Genomic DNA, 19,978 nt, shown 5'->3' with positions numbered 1-19,978 from the left:
TACTGGATTCATATTCCTCGGATAATGTGTCTGTCAGTTATGACTGACGTAAGGAGACATTTCTTGTCACAAAAGATTATGAATCTTCAGAATTCAAAATGAAATTCCTAATCCACCAGAAAAAAAAACAATACTGTCACAATTATAGGATTATAGCGATGAATTTACTGTTGGTGTAAAAATGTTTGAATGATGACAGCAGAGAATGAGAGTGATCAGCTCGTGATCTCTGTGCCATGACCACAACATTCCACGGTAAGGTTGCATTTTATCCTGCCTCACCTCGTTATTCCGTCCAAACTGAGAATGAAGGGATTAGAATACAAGTAAAGGAGAAGCAGAAGTGCTTGTGAAGAGCAGAAAGGAACTTCATGACGAATCCAGCTGTAAAAGAGGAGACCCTGAAGCAGCCTCCTGATGACAAATGTGTTTTCTTTGCTAGTAAAACTCACCGCCTCACAAAGCGGGGACAATTGAAGTGAAACAGTGACGGTGGTTATCTTTGCTGGTGGTTCACGCTGTGAATGTTACCGTTGTTGCTCATGTTCGTGCTAACGCCACAACTCTACTGCATGTAAGCATCACACATAAACTGGAGATAGGCGCTGAAAACTGAGAGACCTCCAGCTGCGCAACGAGGCTGACTCCCTGCATTAGGAGCTTTGGCAGATCTTCATGTTAATAGCTTCTGTTTTGCAATTGGTCAGTGCATTCGGTTATTTAGAGAAAGATTGGTGTTCCGAGACTACCCAAGAGCGCAGCCTCTTTTGTTTTACTACCTTTTAACGTTTCCGGTGATACAGAAGATTGCCAATCGGGATTGTGCCTTCAGGAGATAGCTTCGAAACTTTGTCAGCTCCACTGTTTTCCAGTCAGACCCCAAACATACAGGTTTTAATGCAGTTATTCTCAACATTGTGATTTAACAATTAAACCAGCTATGTACTTACATTTAATTCATAAAAGTTTACGAAGAGATTGGAATCAAACAATCCCATCAATGTTTGTCTCTTCCCCAGCTCCAAGCTGAGTGAGACAGGGACAAGCAGAAGGATTTGACATCACATTCTCCAATCCTCCGCTGTCAGTAGAACGTGGCCACTGCATCTTCAATCAGCCGCTTGCTGCCCATCCCTGGAAGGCAAGATCCTACAACCAGGGCCAATCTTCCCCATCCATCGAGCACAGGCTTAAGTAAAAACAGGGACATTTCATTCCGCTCAGTGAACCCCAGAGCAGCATTGACACAATCTCCAGGTGAGTGGAATTTTCTCTTAGCTCCACTTGGGAAAACTCAACTGGCACAACTAGTGGAAACCTGTTCCTTATGAACGGTTCTTCTCCTGTGAAAAAGGGCGAAAATCATTTTACATTTCACAAGGGCTGCAGCAAATTCTTCTTGATCTTCGAATCTTTTTAACTGAACTCCGAAAATCCAGTCCCCAAATGCGAAGCTGCAGAAGTTGCTGATGTACTGAGCAAAGAAAGTGCTGAAAGTATTGAGTGAGACTAGGCAGACAGATACCCATTTCACACAGTCTGTAACAGAAATGACTGGGTTTATTGAAGCAGATTCACCGTCTCTCAGAATGACTGACAGTCATATGGGCAGCTAAAGGATGAGGGCACCGACATTAAAATATGAATTTTGAATGTTAATTGAAAATGGATTATAATGGTCTGAAGGAGTAACAGCTGAAAAGTGGAAGATGTAAATGATGTTATTTGTGATTGAGAGGAAAGAACTGGAAACTTGTGATTTTCGAGGTGGATCATCTTTGGCACATTGAAATGAAGTTGCAGGGGATTTGGCACGGTGTGAAATGGGAAAATAAATAGCATTTTGTCACGCCTGGCTAGCTCAATTGGTAGATCGTACGACTCTTAATCTCTGGGTCGTGACTTCGCGCCCCATGCTGGGCGTCTTTGCTTCTTAGAGCTTCGCTTTCTGAGGTGAAGCACAGCTCTCCAGCGTTATCAGTGAAACTAGCAGCTTTTGCTATGCCGAAAGCAGGGTTTCTCTTCTGCTGCTTTGATTAAAATACTGGTCTCCAGTTTTGCAGTGAAAATTGTTTCCACGTCACTGGAAATCCCAGAGATCAGTTTGTACGTGCAGCCGCTTGTATAATAAATGACAAGATTATTAGAGGGGCAAACCCAACTCCAATCCTGCACCAACAAGAATATTCAGAGTCACAGAATGAGAATGGTCACTTCCTGGGCGGCTCCATGTCAAATGGAGCTGAACCAGAATTAACTGACTCTGAGGATACCACGGAAAACGTCAGTGGAGTCGACCTGAACGTTACTCAATTGACGAGGAAAATTATCTTCTTTTGTGACCGCGTGGGTTTATTCATTAAAATTTTCATTCTCGGTAAAAGAGGGGAAAAATTGTGAGTTTTCAGTGTGTGACAGAAGTGATCTGGGTGAACCCGGAAATGTGGTGCAGTCATGTGTTCTTTATCAAGGTAAAAACGAAAATCCTTTCTCACAGGCACATGACATTTTTTGCGCAACCGAATCTCGCAAGATGCGTTCAGCTTTCCGTTGGTATTTGTTTTGATTGAAGAACTATCGGCATCTGGTGCGAAATTAATATTGTAGCCGGGCATTGCCGAGCAGTTAAGAAAATGGACGAGGAGGATAGCGTTCCTCCAAGCATTTCCCTGTGCCTGCGCTTTAGTAGTGTGCAGTAGCAACATTGGAAAATGTCATAACACACTTGTCGGGTAGTGTGGCCGAGCGGTCTAAGGCGCTGGATTAAGAAGGCTCCAGTCTCTAAGGAGGCGTGGGTTAGAATCCCACCACTGCCATTTGTTATACCGGAGCTCCGTCGGATGGGTTGCGTTTCGCTTGACTTGTTTCGCCCAATGCAGTCTTTTGTGTGGGAGAGCACAAATAATTCATCGGATCAGCGTCCACGGCATGTTTCCATGGTGTAGTGGTTAACACATGCGGAATTGCCCCAGCATGACAGTCGGAACAAGCAGGCTGCGCTGCTGTTTCATGTTCCGGGCAAGTTGCGTTGCTCACCCTTTCGCTGCAAGTGAATGCAGATCGTTATTTCGCTGCTGCTGTGAAACAAAATCCTGCATTGAACCTACTCGCAGTTATTTGCCTTTTTTTTAGTGAAAAGGAGGGTAATTGAGATGTGAAATTTCTTTCACTTCCTTCAAGAAGGGAGCTGATGAGCCACTTTCTTGATACGCTGAAATCGTTGCGGTGCAGGCACACCCGCATTGGTGACCAGAAGGGACACCTAATCTAATCGAGACTGTGATTCACTTTTCGTGGGACGTTCTTACTCTATTCTTTTATTTCCTGACTTGAGCAGTTTCCAGTAAGTGGCGTTGCACTAAACCTTCAGCGCATTCGAAGGAGCAGTTTGGAATTACCCCGATGCCAGTTGTGTGAGTAGTTCGTAACCCAGAGAACTGGAGGTGTTTCACAGAAAGCATTCGTGCTTCGGTGTGTGTGGAAATGCGTCCGCCTTGTCGTTTTTGCTTCTGTTGCGCGTTAGGATCTGTCTGTTGGGGATTTGCTCGAGACCTGAGGTGCAAACACGGTTTGTGAGGAATCTTCCTGAATCCAAAATCCTCACTGAGAACCTGGGAAGGTGTCACAGAGAATGGTCATTTTTGGCAAAAGTGAACGAGCACTTCGCCTGTGGGAAGCTCTCATTCCTCTTAGCCCAACTGATTCATACACGCATTCAGGTGTCTTTGAAATGAGCCAGCAACAGCACAGAGCTGTTAACACTAAATCAGGTGAGTTTTCTTGTAAAGTAAGGATTTTCCCGTTGCTTCGGGATGTGAAAGCAGCACTGAGTTTTAATAACAGCTTCTGCCCATTCTGACCATCAGCTCCCAAGAGGCTGTGCCAGTTTCGTCCCCCCGGGACCGGCCCCTCTCCATTGGCGGCTGCAGTAAATCATCTTCCACTGGCTGGCAGTTCTGAGGGAGAACAGCACGAATGCGCTCTTCAGCTCTCTGTCAAACACAGGCTTGCGGGGCAGGGAAGCGGGGTGGTGGCAGTGGGAGGTATGGAAAGTGTGGAAGGCTGTGCAAAAGAGAGATAGCGCATGCGCAGCAACTAAAATTCTGTTGGGAACCTCATTCAAATTATTGCATCTGAGACAATGCGAAAAATGCAGAGCTGCTTGGAAGGAGAGAATATTCCCCAATAAAGGGGATTTGTATCTGTGTCTTTCTGGATTTCACAGAGAGGTCGCTGCGACCTGAAACAGAGTGCGCTGTTACTGCAGGGAGTCCTGTCTCTCAGACATGCTGCACCTGAAGTGCACAAACTTCACCACGTTGTTCTCAGCTCAGAGAACAGATCTTACTATTCAAACCATCCCGGAGTGACAGAGAACGGGAAAAGGCATCACAGTCCATCATCCTGACAGCTCCTGGAGAGAAAAGGGACGTGTGAGAGCGAACAGTCTCGACTAGTATATATTTTCAGCATTTACAACCTTGGCCCGTGTGACGATGAAATCAATTTGAGAGATTGATTCAGTTACTTGTAGCAGGAAACAGTTGAGGCTGTGTTTGTCTTGTTTCTGAAAACTGTTGAGTAAACTTTGCAGAGCAGCAGATACTTCTCCCTGTTGTTAGTGAAATGGTAAACAGCAGAGGACGATTTCCAGAGTATGGTATGACTTCTGGGTCATGGGTGCAGCTCGCTCCCACTGTGACATTCTGTTTGCATGAGCTAAACACAAATAAAGAAATTACTCAGTGACGAGATCTGTTGAGTCGAATTCTGTGAGGAATTGAACCCGATTGAAGAAAAGCCCCGTGATAGCGGGGAAGTAACATTTTTTTGTGAGCAATTGTTTCCCAGGTTCGAGGAGAGTGCACAGTGTTGTTGCAAGGTTTTTATCTTGGGATTACCTCTCTTCTGGGCAGATGTTAATGATCCGCACTTTATTCAGAGTGGACAATTACAGAATCCTAAATTACAAAATTCTCGTAGATAATGTAGTCAGTGCAGAAAGCCACAGGAACTGATTTTTTTTTTGCAATAAATCTTCCACTGTCTGGTGTGAAGCTGGAACATTCCAGCTGTGAGAGCGGCGGAGCAAAGCTGATGAGTTGATATTCACTGGTGTCAATTCACATTGTCCTCATCATGTTATTTAAAACTCTCCGCCAACAATAACGCTGAAAAATAGCAACAAGCCTCACAATTCGATATAGTCATGGCTGACCTATCACTTCAATGACTTTCCCCACACCATCCACACGACACTGTCTGCAATTGGGAATCAGACAATTATCGATCTCCATCTTCAAAAAAAAAATCGAAAATAACAAGTTGACCGTGGAAGGGAAGGTTTGTTTGCGAACTAGTTGGGTTTCTCTACAAACTGCGCAGGTTTGTCGGGTGGGCAGCTGATTCTGGTCCAATCATGTTTTAAACGATATTCTGGGGAAGGGTCACTGGACCTGAAACGTTAACTCGACTTTTTTTTTTCACAGATGCTGCCAGACCTGCTGAGCTTTTCCACTAACTTGTGGTTTTATTTCCAGAAAGCTTGCCCTAAAAAATTGACGAACTTCCTCTCTCCAGCAATGTGGATTGGACAACAGGAAGTGACAATGAATCGGCTTCTGCACACCATCATTGACTCCTATCAAACGTGAACTAAAACTTGACTCTGGTGGGACTCAAACCCACAATGTTTGAATAACACGGTTAATAAGCCCTCAGAAGCCCAACACGCTCTCCATTGCTCCACAACTGCTGAAGTCTGACAGTACAGAAAGTTGTCTTTGACACATTATCTTTGCGTCTTTCATCAAGTATCTGATTTTTTCCCTCGGAAGGAAGGGTCACCAGAGCCAAACTCTGATTTTTCTTCACAGATGCTGCAAGACCTGCTGCGCTTTCCAGCTTTTTGTATCTGTTCGTCCCCGTTTTCCAGTACCTGGCTCCTATCTTTGTGTGATCTGGCACTTCAAGTAATCATCCAAACATTCCTAAAATGATCTGATGATTCTTAGCTTAACCATACGTCCTGGCAGTGAATTCCAGAAACCCAGAACTCTCTGGGGGAGAAACACATCTTCCTTAAATTTCTTCTAAGTCCTCCGTCCCTTGTTTTTAATCAATATCGATGGTTATTCATCCTTTTCAATTAGATGAAGTTTATTACAATCTCCTATATCTGTCCCTTTCTAATTTTGTGCACGTTAATAAGTTCCCCTCAAACTTTCTCTGTTCTCAGAAAAATAACTTCAGCCTAGATCGTCTATCTTCACGGAGGAAATGGTCCAGCCCAGGCAATAACCTGGTCAATTTGCTCTGTACGCCCACTAGGACAATTGCACCTTTCCTGCAGTCCAGCGATCAGACCGAACAAAGTTCTCCGAACAAAAGCAGCAATTTCTGGAGAAATGCAGCACGACTGGCAACGTCTGTGGACATAATTGATTGGTTGTCAAATGTACCAGAGAACAGTGTAAAGCTTTGTTTACAAGCAGGATAATCCGATCATTGTACGAAAGGATGTACTGATCAGAGGTTGTGAAAAGATTTGGACAGAGGCATACTGGTTACATTGCGCAGGGCGTGCACTAAGCAACATCAACGTTAGCAAGATCAGCATTATTTGCTGTCCTGGGTCTGTGAGTCAAGCGTCGTCAGTACTTGGATCTGGACGACTGCAGCATCCTTAAACCTGTAACTAGATTTGAAAGAACATGATTAGTAATTCTTTCAGACTTAGATTTAAGTTAAAAAGTGTAGGACAGTAAGAAGAAACGTTATGGTTAGATCTGCTCTGGGGATGTCGTAAGAAGTCGCACGATGTCAGCACCATCTTGAAAGCAGAGTTAATGTTTCAAGTCCAGCGACTCTTCTTCAGAACTAATGGTACTGATGAAAAGGTAGTATAGAAAACGTGCTCACCTAAACAATGTGACCTGTGTGTATATGCCTGGATATCAATATTTTTGTGGAACTCTTATTTCAAGTTCATCTTATCTTTACATTCCTTCCTTAGACGTGGTTGGTGCTTCATTCTCTTCCACTCTTCCTGACTGGAATGTAGCTTTTTAGAGTGTTCTGAAATACCTCCTTAAATATCTACCATTACAAGTCTACTGACCCCGCTCTTAACCTAATTTTCCACTTCATTTCAGCCAGCCCTAACTTCGTACTGTTATCATTTTCCTCAATTTGGTTTTAAGCGCTCATCTTAGAACCAACCTTCACTTCCTCAAAGTAAATATAAAACTCGGTCACACTGCGATCACTGCTACCCAGGGGCATCTTCACTATGAGGTAAATAATGAATCCTGTGCCATTGCATACTACCAGATATCCTGCTCTCTGATTGCTTCTGGAAAGTATTGTTCTAACAAACTGCCCCAATAACACCTCAACAACTCACCATTCAAACTACATTGGTCAATTTGGCATGGCCAATTTATATCATCATGAGAATCACCAAAGATTATTGCTGTACCATGACTTAAAAGAGAAAGGTGCTTTAAATGGGGCAGCGGTGGAACGACAAGGATCCAGAATCCAACAGTTGGCAACGGCACACACTTTGGTTCAGCGATTGACAACCAATGCTCAGTAGAATCGGGGATTGAAATCATTATTTCCCGTTTATGAGACCAGTGTCTTTCCACTAGCCACCACATCCTTGCAGTGCCCAGGGTTGCTAAACTCCTGCATTCTATCAGTTTGGAACACACGAGTCAGATTGTTTGAAATATTTGGAACTGTGTGTTCAGACAAATTTGAATGTCATTGTACACAGTAAAGTACAGACGAACACGCACAGACAAACGACAGAGAGAAATGCAGCTTTTAGGTTAACCTTTGCTGGAATCAGATTGTAAAAGCCGAATATGAAAGTCTTGCTGCAATTGCCTTGGGTGTAATGAACACACAATGCAGTTTGTCGCAGTAATGATCTCCCTAAACCGGAGAAGGAATTACTTGCCTTCGAGGTCACAACAGGAATGTCCATTCGATTCATCTCAGGGATGAGAGGACTGTATTCCAGGCGCGTACAAGTAATATCAGTTTGTGCTCCATAGAGTTCAGAATAATGTGCGATGAGGGAAATGTCTTAATTAATAAATTAATCATTAGGTCGAATTCAATACAGGGACGCACAAAGTGATGAACAAAGGGGACACGAATATGGAGAGACGATACACAATAAGTATGGCAGTTCTTCTTGAAACTTGCAGGTCTCAGGTCCACGATTAGCTTTGGTGAAGATATTTACTGTCTTTAACCAGTCAGCCCTGGAAGCGACTATAGCCCCATAGTGTGGTGGTTGAGATCACAGTACAACCGTAACGTCTGTAGTTCAGCCTCACTTGGAGCATTGTGTGTAATCCGTATCCGCACTCTTCACCACAAATATGTAAACAGATTAGAAAAGACGCAGATGGAGTCTACTGGGATATAAAGTCATTAGAACGGACACAGACGGGTTTTATCGGGGTGGTGGAAAAGTTGCAGATTATATTCACGAGATGTTGGAAAAATCGGAAACGTTGTAACTGACACAGAGAAAATTGGGAAGTAAACAAATGGGGATTTGCCAGATGATGCGAGGTTTGGAGTTTCTAAATAAGATGAAAATTCCTTCTTTCGAGTGAATCAAAATCAGAGAGGTCAGAAATTCAAAAGTGTTGGTGAATAATAAAGGAAACATTGGAGCAGAGTTTCATTCCGTCAGAGAGGTATTAAAATCTGCAAAAATATTCCAGAAACAAAGGTAGTAGGTGATTCCAGTACGTTTTAAAGGACATATGAGCAAGCATACAAGGAGTGTATTTAACAAGGGGAGAGAGTCTGTAGCCAGGCTGGGTGGGAGGAATGGTGGGATGGCGAGTTGGGTGGGTGGAGAACCAATTTGTCTTTGAATGACTTCGGATGTGAAGAAATTTCATGAACGGCTGATTAAAACTGACTATAAAAATATTAATAATTTTGGAAGGTGTGGCATATTATTTGATATGAAGCATTATAAATTGTGAAACAACTGAGCAGGATTTTAAAAATTACAGAAAGGAAATTTGGATATCAATGAATTTCGTGGACACGTGCAGTTGAATAGCATCGACTATAAAAAATCTCGTGGTTTTGAAACGTGTGGCATATGATTTCCTGTGAAGCTTTAGAAATGGAACAGAGCTCTTTTATTAATTGGTAAGTAACGTTATGCCATCATAATCAGGAGGTGAACCGTCTCTCGGAGACGGAATTCCTGATTTTATCTTGTACCTTAAAGATGTGACCATATTTATCATGATTTTGCGTCCATCTCATACCTATTGATCCCTGCCGAAGAAATCCACCAACTGGACTCTCCTTTTGGTATTTTCAAGCCTCTGTTCTTCTCAGCAGTACTTCAATTCAATGAATTCCGACAAAAGTTGAATGCACCAGTCAAACAGTACAATGAGATAAATCTAATTCCTTTTTTAAAAATTATTGTTATAGATTCTGCCAGTTAGCAGTAAATTGAGTAATATGAAACGGGCTAAACAGCTTCTTTTTTTTCCCCAGAGTGCAACCAGTGCAGGGTCAGCCACGTGATAGAGGTGATCGAGCTGAAACATCACATTCGGTTTTCTCTCCGCAGATGTTCCCACACGCATTGAATATGTGCCAGATATTTTTGATAATTGAGATATTTCCAACCGGAAAATTCGTTTCTCAATCCACAGAAACGGACACTTTCCAATAAAGTCGAATTTGCTCAACATGGCCCTTATTCTCAGTGTACTATCCTCATGTCAGTAAAAGCTAATCCACGTGAAGGTCGAACTCATAACGGGTATTTCACAGGCCTCTACACTGTCATATAACTATCACGCAATGACCGATTGCGCCACTGGACCCACGTTTTCCACATTACGTTAATCGTTTAGAATGTACATAATGAATTTTCCACTACAGGAATACTTACCAAATAACGGACGGAGATGTGGGAAGGTCAGAGTGGGGTGAAACTTTAAAATTCGGTGACCCAGCGACTGTGGGAGGATCCTAATTTCATTTAGCCCCATTTGCCAGCATTTGGTCCTTATCCCTCCAAACACTTCCGATTCATGCACGCATCAAGATGCATTTGAAATGTTGTCATTTCACCAGCCTCCACAACTTCCTCCGTCAGTTCATTCCATACACGCACCACCTTCTGCGTGAAAAATGCCCCTCAGCTCCCATTTCATTTTTCCCCTCTCACCTTAAATGTATGCCCTGTAGTTTTGGACTCGCCCACCCGGTGAAAAAAGATCTCGAAAATTCATTCTGTTCATATCCCTCATGACTTTATAAATTTCTCTCGCTTCTCATCCTCCGACGCTGCAGGGAAATTTCGCCCAGCTTCTTCGGCTTCGCCCTAAAGTCCAAATCATGCAACCCTGGCAACCACATTGTGAATATTTTTTGAGTAATTTTACGTGAATTTCTTTATTTCCCAATAATACCAATAAGCTTGGACAACGTCAATCTATTGGAAATTGAAAAGTAAAATGTGATGGGCTGCAAATTTCAATGCTGTACGAAATTGAGCGGGCACGACGGCAGTGTATCGTGTGTCTGTAGTGTAGTCGTTATCACGGTCGCCTCACACGCGGAACGTCCCCTGTTGGAAACCAGGCACAAGCTGCAAGGTTTGCCCCGCCATTACCAATAACAGGCTTCTGCACTGATGTCGACAGAGCTTTCCTGTTTGCTCTTCTCGTCAGCCACCCTTCTTTCGAATGTATTCGGACATCTCTGTGGTTGTGTCGAAAAGGAATACAATTCCACTGAATTGCAGTGCTATTTTTCGTTGTTTCTCTCCTGCCTGGTCCTGAATATGCGCTGTTTGTACTGCACAGATGGTCATCATTTTTAAACATACACTCGGAGTGTCCTGATACTTTCTGCAGAGTAGTAGTTCTGCACTTGCTTTACGTGCAAAGGCATCCTGGTTCAATGCCAAGTAGAAGCCTGATTTTGCTGGTGTCACAGTGCACCACGGATTCCTGACTTACCCTCTCTTTCAAATGCATCTTAAGTTAGTCTCTGAGACGCCTACTTCCGATCCTGTCTGTCATGTCTCAAACTGTATGAGAAGTCCTCAGTCATGTTTTGCAGTAGAGAAACATGTTGGCCTTTTTTCGCGCCGGACACATTAGCGTCTCATATCGTCAACGACAATGAATGGATTTACGGACTCTGAAAAACCTCTTGACTCACGCTCTCGTAAAGTCCCTAATATTAAGGCGTGCTCTGAAATCTAAGCCATGTTGGAATCGAAGCTGAGCTAAAGACTGTCAGGCTACCAAATGACATTGTATCCATTTTGTTTTCATATCACAGAGGAGTAAGAAAATGCAAATAGCCAGGAATCAGAAAGTGAGGCACATGCGGCTCTGGTGAAGGAAATTCTATCTCATTTAGTCAGAAACAAGGGACGTGAAGGTCACTCAGAGCTTTTCACATCGAGAAGAAAGCGCAATCACGTGCTGTTAGCACCTCATTTAACAACTCTCATCGCCGTTTACGTTCTGTTAATACGTTTAGAAACTGCCTTTTGTGCATCTCCAAATAGGCACCGTGGAGATTAATAAAATACAGCGAGTCGCATTCCTTCGTTTCCCACACAGGTTTCCAACTCAGCGGCAGCCGTCTGACATTTGCTCACGTCCGGGTCGGGAAAGCTCCGCAGGCAAAAACGCACGGTTAAGGAGAAAGACAAGGGAAATGGCAACTCATTCCTGCATCGAGGATCGAACAGCCGCGCAATCTGATCTGTCGTTCTCGGATTAAAGTCAAAATCAGCTTTTGAGATGGAGGACTTTCTTTGAATCATTTGTCCTACAAAACAGGCGTGATAACTGTCAGTATGCTGCAAGGTCCCATGTAGTACACGATGGCCTGTTCAGCTTTGTGCATTTTCCCTGTAGTCCGGTGCTTTTCATGTTACGTGTAAACGCGGCAGTTCTTCTGTTTTGAGCAATGAGAGAAACCATTTTCCAAAGCGAAAATCTAAATTCCAGAAATGTCGTGCAGTTCATGCTTTCTTTATCGAAGCATAACCGAAGACAGTTTCTCAAAGATGCATTACAATTGATGCCCGACCGAGTCTCACGAGGTAGATTCAGCTTTGCATTGATGTTTGTTTTGATTGCTGGGCTATAGGTAACTGGTGGGAACTTGATATTGTAGCCGGGCATTGCCATTTTCGCTCGGGTTGCGCGTTGAGACCTGTCTGTTTTGGGCTTCGCTCGATTCGTGAGGAGCTGACACGGTTATCTTCTTGCAGCCAAAAAACCTCCCGGATAGCGGTCATTGGGGTTAAAGGTGAAGGAGCCCTTCATCCCTGGGTGGGCTTGAACCACCAACCTTTCGGTTAACAGCCGAACGCGCTAACCGATTGCGCCACAGAGACAGGCACGAGCCGACCCTGCAAACAAACAATTAAACCGGGGATCAGCAACTGTCGCGTCGTCCGGATGGACAGCCCGAAAAGAGACACTTCGGTGCACCTCGTCCATGCCGGCCAGATATCCTAAATTAATTTTCCCCCATTTTCCAGCATTTGGCCCATATCCCTCTAAACCCTTCCGATTCATACACGCATCCCGATGCATTGGAAATGTTGTAATTTTACCAGGCTCCACCACTTTGTCTGGCAGTTCAATGCATACATGCATCACCTTTTGCACGAAAGAAATGGCCCTCAGGTCGCTTTTAAATTTCTGCCCCTCACTTTAATTATACGGCCTCCAGTTTTGGACTCGCCCACCGTGTGATAAAGACCTTGACTACTCACCCTGTCCGTATCCCTGATGATTTTATAAACTTCTGCCAGGTCGTCCCTCAGCCTCCGACGCTCCAGGGAAAACTGCCCCAGCCTATTCAGCCTCGCCGTACAGTCCGAAACCTGCAACCCTGGCAACGTCCACGTGAATATTTTCTGGGCAGGTTTACATGATACCTTTTAGTTTTCAATAATGCCAATAACGCTGGACTACATCGATCTCTTTGAAACAGAGATGTAAGTAAATAGCTTTGTTCTTGAACACAGAAATGATAATGACAGTTTGTGTCGTGTGGATCATGAACCCATATTAATGAGGCGTACATTTTGGTGCAGTCAATTTCATAATCTAAAATTAAACTACAATGCATAGAGTCAGAGATCATTGAAAACCGACCGTATTGACAGATGCCATTCGGCCCATTGAATCTGCAGCGGCTTTCGAAGAAAAGCAAAGTTTCTGGAACAGCTCAACAGGTCCGGCAGCATCTGTGAAGAAAACATCAGAGTTAACGTTGCGGGTCCGGTGACCCATCCTGAGAACCGCGAAGAGCTTTCTGAAAAACTGCATTTCCCACCGCTGACCAATCTGGTCTGCACATCACTGCACAAGAGGGGCAATTTCCCACGGCCAATTCACCAAACCAGCGGATGATGTTTTAGCTCGATGATCTACCCCATATCGCTGACCCAGCGCTGTGATAAATTCCGCGAAGGGTTGTTTATCTGTTTCGGAGTATTCGATTTGCTGCGTGCATATTCATACAAGTGGTTCCAATGATCGAAAAGCATTAGATTTATCTCATTGAGCAGTTAGAAAGTTGTCGCCAAATGAGTGAGTGTAGGAGAAAACAAATCCGTCCATCCCACTTGTATCAGCTCCTGGGGAGATCGTGAGAGGGCAAAGACGTGACTTCTGCAAGTTTGCAGCGTCAGTCCTTATCGCAATGCAAAGCATTTGATAGATTTGTTCCTGATTGAAGTGTTTACTGGAAGCAGGGAGCTGAGCAAGGTGTTGAGTAAACAGATTCAGTTGTGAGAACCGAAATAGCAATTTCCTTTCTTGCAGTGCGAATGAGATTGTACAGCGCAGAGAATTTCGCTATGTGTTCCCGATCACTGGAGAGTCCATAACCAGAGATCACAGTTTGAGGATAAGCTGCAATCCGTTTCGGGCATATCATCACCAGAAAGCAATTAGCCTGAAGAATTTTGTGGTACACAAAACGGTTGAAGCTAAATCATTGATTAGTTTTATAAGAAGGAGTCAGTCATGGTTCTTTGGCTTCTAGGTACAAAAGAATCTGCGGTGAAAAGTGAAACAGGGTACTGAGTTGGGTGAACCCTGTGATCATATTGAATAGTGGAGCAGGCTGGAAGGACCGCCTGGCCTCTTCCTGCTCCAACGTCTATACAAAGCAACCTCGCACCGAGCCTTGTGAAACAACACAAGAAACAGATTATCAGTGATAAAAACACCCATCAGCGAGAACCCGTTGTTTCTTGCTACGATTTTGTATCCGATTAGTGAGATGCACTGACGCTAATTTCACTCTTCTTTGAGAGATGTAAGTAAATAGCTGTGTTCTTTAACAGAGAAATGATGATGACAGTTGGTGCAGTGTTGGTCATGGATGTAAAATTGTCTGTGAGGAATTGTTTTCCAGACTCGAGAACAGTGCACAGGGATTTTCCAAGAAGTCGTATTGAGACGACCTCTCTTCTGAACCGATGTTAATGAGCCGCACATTTTGGTGCAGACAAGTTCAAAATCCAAAATGAGACGACAATGCATAGAGTCAGAGATCAAAAATGACTATCGACTCCCCAGCAGGGAATTGAACCCCAGTCTCATATGTGATAGGCAGGGATACTCACCATTACACTACGAAGGACAACTTGCAAACACCCCCTTAAGCCCCCTAATCGTGCACTAGGCAAATAAAACTGCTTTCGTCTCCTCATTCTATTTTCCATCGCTTGGCCCATCGCCTTGTATTCCTTAGCATCACAAATTTGCCTCTGAATGTTTCTTAAAGTTATTGGGATATCTGCCTCCAGTGGCATTTACAGGCACTGGCTTCCAGATTCCAAACACGCACTGGCTGAAAAAGGTTTTCCGTCCATTTACTCAAACCTTCCTCCATCTTACTTTAAATCTGTGGCCCCCTCGTGATTTATTCCTCGATCAAGAGGAAATGTTTCTTTCAGTCTACCCTATCAATATCCCTCCTTATTTTGTACATCTCAATCTTGCCTCCTGTAAATCTCCTCTGCTCGAAGGAAAACAAACCAAGATTGTTCAATCTCTCTTCATAACTGAAACTCTTCAGCCCAGAACATATTCTGGTCAACCTCTTCTGCATCGTTTCTCGTGCTATCACATCCCTGCTATAATGTGAATTACAGAACTGCACATAATACTCTAGCTATAGCCGAATGAACAAATGAAGTAAATGAAGCAGAAAATCACAGAAAGTAGTCAATTTCATCGAAGTCTCTTTTGATCAATGCTGTACTGTGTCCTTTTCCTGAGTCTGATACTCCAGTAATCACTGGTGCATGTCAGGAAAAAGCTGCTCCATGATGTTTGGTCTCACAACCGCAGTATCTCATTGGATCGACTGGTTTGAAGGTCCCGTTGGTAAGTCTGGAGCACGTTCATTCAGCGACAGTTGAAGTAGCAGGACAGACTGAAAGGTGTCAATGTAAAAATGAATGTTAGATTGCGCAGTGCCTCAGTAAAGTGAACCGAGGAACGTAAAGGAGGTTTGGTGGGAGGGAGAGAAATCTTCAAGAATTGGGCTTGAATTCTGATACATCAAACGCAGATACGCAAAATAGCGAGTGTTTGAGGGAAGAAAATCATCAGCTCGGGGAATATTTTCACGTAAAAATGTTTGATATTTTGCTGCATTTCTGTAGCACCTGTCACAAGGCCTAAAAAAAGCGACAAACGCCCACTGCCATGACTTGGATTCGAACAAAACCCCGACAGCCACAACACAGAGTAGCAGCGCGACAGAACAATACATGGTTCACCAAGGCAATGTGTAGAGTGGCAGAAGGTATGTTAAGAGCAGTACCAGTTACACAACAGGAATTCTTGCTGAACAGTGGACTGAGATGCGGGGACTCAGCGTGAGCTGAACCTGCTTCCCAGGGGCATTGGAGATTCCATGATTCAGTATGTTGAACGCTAAGATTGATAGTTTTCTACAAAACATCAAGGACTCAGGGGATAGTTCAGGATATTGTTGACATGTATTTTTCAATAGCAATTTAGTTTTACGTCGGTTACTTCATCAGTTCCCACACACAAGGAAGTAACCACTCCTGCAGATGATCATACAATCCCAGTTCCTAGGCCCGGAACCAAAGAAACTCAGTGCCCCAGCCGTGAAGATACAACCAGAAATGGGGATGGCACTGAGTGCGTGGACCTACTCTGTGGCTCTAGTTAAAACTGACTCAGAGATAGTCGGAACTGCTGATGCCGGAGAATCTGAGAAAACAAGGTGTAGAGCTGGATGAACACAACAGGCCAAGCAGCATCAAAGGAGCAGGAAAGCTGATGTTTCGGGTCTGGAACCTTCTTCAGAAATGGGGGAGGGGAAGGGGATTCTGAAATAAATAGAGAGAGAGAGAGAAAGGGGGAGGCGGATGGAAGGTGGATAAAGGAGCAGATAGGTGGAGATGAGACAGACTGGTCAAGGACCACGTACCACATCACCAACCTTGGATTCAACGCATCATCCTCTGCCACTTCCGCCACCTGCAATCTGACCCCACTACCTAGGACATTTCTTCCTCCCCACCCTTATCTGCCTTCTGGAGGGACCACTCTCTCCGTGACTCCCTTGTCCGCTCCACACTCCTCACTAGCCCCACCATCCCTGGCACTTTTCCCTGCAACCGCAGGAAGTGCTACACCTGCCCCTACACTCCCCACTCACCCCCATCCCAGGCCCCAAGAAAACCTTCCACATAAAACAGATGTTCACCCACACATCTGCTAATGTGGTATATTGTATCCGCTGTTCCCATTGTGGCCTCCTCTACATCGGGGAAACCAAGCATAGGCTTGGAGACCACTTCGTGGAACACCTACGCTCGGTTCGTGACAAACAATTATACCTCCCAGTCGCGAACCACTTCAACTCCCCCTCCCACTCCTTGGATGACATGTCCATCCTGGGCCTCCTCCAGTGCCACAATGATGCCACCCGAAGGTTGCAGGAACAGCACCGCATAATTCGCTTGGGAATCCTGCAGCCCAATGGTCTCAATGTGGACTTCACAAGCTTCAAAACCTCCCTACCAGCAACTTCATCCCAAAACCAGCCCAGCTCGTCCCCGCCTCCTTGACCTGTCCGTCTTTTCTCCCACCTATCCACTCCTCCCACCTCAGTGGCCAAACCCCCATCCCCACCTCCTACCTACCAGCCTCATCCCCGCCTCCTTGACCTGTCGTTCTTCCCTTGACTGACCAACTCCCATCCTAACTCTCCACCTCCACTCACCTTTACTGGCTCCATTCCCGCCTCCTTGACCTGTCCATCTCCTCTCCACCTATCTGCTCCTTTATCCACCTTCCATCCGCCTCCCCCTCTCTCTCTATTTATTTCTGAATCCCCTTCCCCTCCCCCATTTCTGAAGAAGGGTCCAGGCTGGAAACGTCAGCCTTCCTGCTCCTCTGATGCTGCTTGGCCTGCTGTGTGCATCCAGCTCTACAGCTTGTTATCTCAGATTCTCCAGCATCTGCAGTTCCTACTATCGCTGCGGCTCTGGTGACACAATTGGTGAGCGCGGAGTCCTTCTATGACGGTACAGAGGCGCGTGACACACCGAGGCTGTGAGCTCCAACCTCACCCGGAGCAGCTTTTATTGACATGGAGCAGGGTTTATTGGGGCATCAGGCTGTACAGAGTAATGTTAGTCAGCATGGAATTTGTTAAAAAAGACTAGCTTCTTTTGTTGGATCATGATCTGTCGCAGGGAAATGTCTCAATTATCAATCAAATTAGAGATTACTCCTTGGTCACCCGACCGATTGCCCCCGCCTGTTAAATTCATTGTTTGTATGTTTGTCTGTGTGTCTTTTAAAACAGAATTCCTATTCCATATCCACGACCTTTTCATCAGAACCAGGCAATTTTTCATGTGCTTGTCGCCATAGAGAAAGGATTTTGTGATTTTGGAAGGCAGAAGGGCGAGAACAGGATGATAAAGACAGAATGGCGAATGATAGCCTTCAGATGAATTTAAATGTCAATGTACATGATCAGGGGAATGTTACCATCCACAGACAAACAAAAATTAGGAATGTAACAAAAACAGAGATTTCTGGAGAAACTCAGTAAGTCTGACAGCATCTATGGAGCAAAAGCAGAGTTCATGTTTCCGGTTCAGAGACACTTATTCAGAATTTTTTAGAATGAGGAATGTAACTGCTGGATTAGCCTTTACCGAAAGTTCAGAAAAATCATGGGTCTGTCCCTCTGAATGAGTTGCTGGACTGCTCAACCCCTTTGTCTGACACTGTGTATGTTCATGATACGTTGCTGTTTGTGTGTGTGTGTGTGTGTGTGTGTGTGTGTGTGTCTGTCTGTTTCTGTCTGTCACATTCTGGTTGGCGTGACACATTGGAATTGTACAAGCAGGAAGGCATGCCACCAAGTGTGCTCCTATTCCAAAGCAAGAAGGAAGTTACAATCTATTTCAGTTGTGGGTTGCATGATAGATAATAGCATAGTGGCACAGCGGGAGTATGCTGGGCCTATAACCCAGAGATCATGGATTGAAACCATCCCTGCTATTTACACAACAAACTGATGTTTGTTACCTGAGTAGTAGTGTTTAAGCTAGCTTTGCTCACATTGTCTCCGCATCAGCTTCTTGCTCCCAGTCAACAATTCGATCTGCAGTAAACCGCATTTATTCCGGCATGGACACACACTGTAAATATTACAAACACACACCAGCTGATACTTTTCCCCTTCACTCAATCCTTTCTTAAATGGAACTACCACTGGCATGATGGTCCGAATGGCCTTCTCCTGTTCTCTGTCACTCTGGGATGATCTGAACAGTGACAGTTATTCTCTACAATGAAGCAATACAGCGGGGAGATAGCAGTGTAGTGGTGATATATCTCCTAGTAATCCCTAGGGACTGACCATGTCAGTTGCTGGAGTTTACACTCAATGAATAAAATCTGGAATATAAATCTGATTTCACAAACAAAACCATGACTTTAATTTCCTGAAATCCCAGTCATTCATGTCCCCTTGGGAGGGAGGTCCTTACCTGGTCTGGCATACAAGTGACTCCAAGCCCACAACAACATGGTTCACCCCAAACTATCCTCTGACATCAGTTCAAGGTGAATTCGGGATGAACAACAAATGCTGTCCTGACCAGTGCTCCCCACATCCCGTGGGAGAACAAGAAAGAATGAAAACACATTCACAGCAGGCAAGAACAGGCCTTGGTCCTGCATGGGCTTAAATTCACCTGCTTGCCCAACCTGGATAGACACAAGAACACCCACACCACAGAGAAACCAGGGAAACGTGGGGACTGAGGGAAGGATTCAGTTACCCACTGAGGTGGAAACTCATTTACTCAGTGACACTGGGGAGATGCTGATCAGGAATGCCATGTGTGGGAGCAGAAAACTCAGAGAAACAACCTCTGGAGACATCAGCAAATTCACATACGACAGTCGGGGTTAGATTTTTGTGTTAACCCCGACCAGGAATGAACCATGTCTGGATGAATTTCCAGTGGAGTTCTGAGGGTCACTCGACTTGAAATGTTATCTTTGATTTCTCTCCACAGATGCTGCCAATTCTGTTGAGTTTTTTCAGCAATTTCTGTTTTTTATTTGTTTCTGATTTTCCCAGTGGAGTTCCATTGCTGTCTGATGTAGATCAATGATTAAAACCGAGTTGTATGGGCCATAATTTCGAAGTTTGCAGACAACACGCAACAATGCGTGATGTAGTGAACCATAAGGAACAAAGCCTGGGATTGCAGGGAGATATCAATCAGGTAGAAAGAAAAGAACGATGAACGGAATTCAATCCAAAGAGATTCATAATGAATTCAGGGAGAGTGAACAATGGAAGTGGGGATGCTGAGTGGTGGAGAGGAACAAAGACACCTTGGAGT

At 44.4% G+C, this 19,978-nt stretch overlaps 2 non-coding genes across 2 annotated transcripts; one reads left to right on the top strand and one right to left on the bottom strand.

Annotated features, from left to right (window-relative positions):
* Positions 1 to 2,731: 2,731 nt before the first annotated feature.
* Positions 2,732 to 2,816, top strand: trnal-aag. The gene is given in 2 exon segments: positions 2,732 to 2,769; positions 2,773 to 2,816. It is a non-coding gene; the product is annotated as a tRNA-Leu (tRNA).
* A 9,540-nt stretch (positions 2,817 to 12,356) lies between these two features.
* trnan-guu lies at positions 12,357 to 12,430 on the bottom strand. The gene has a single exon. It is a non-coding gene; the product is annotated as a tRNA-Asn (tRNA).
* Positions 12,431 to 19,978: the final 7,548 nt, after the last annotated feature.

Source organism: Rhincodon typus, chromosome 8, assembly GCF_021869965.1.
Source record: "Rhincodon typus isolate 14 chromosome 8, sRhiTyp1.1, whole genome shotgun sequence".
NCBI lineage: Eukaryota > Metazoa > Chordata > Chondrichthyes > Orectolobiformes > Rhincodontidae > Rhincodon > Rhincodon typus.
The sequence above is the reverse complement of the archived record's forward strand: the minus strand, read 5'-3'. Positions and strand labels throughout refer to the sequence as shown.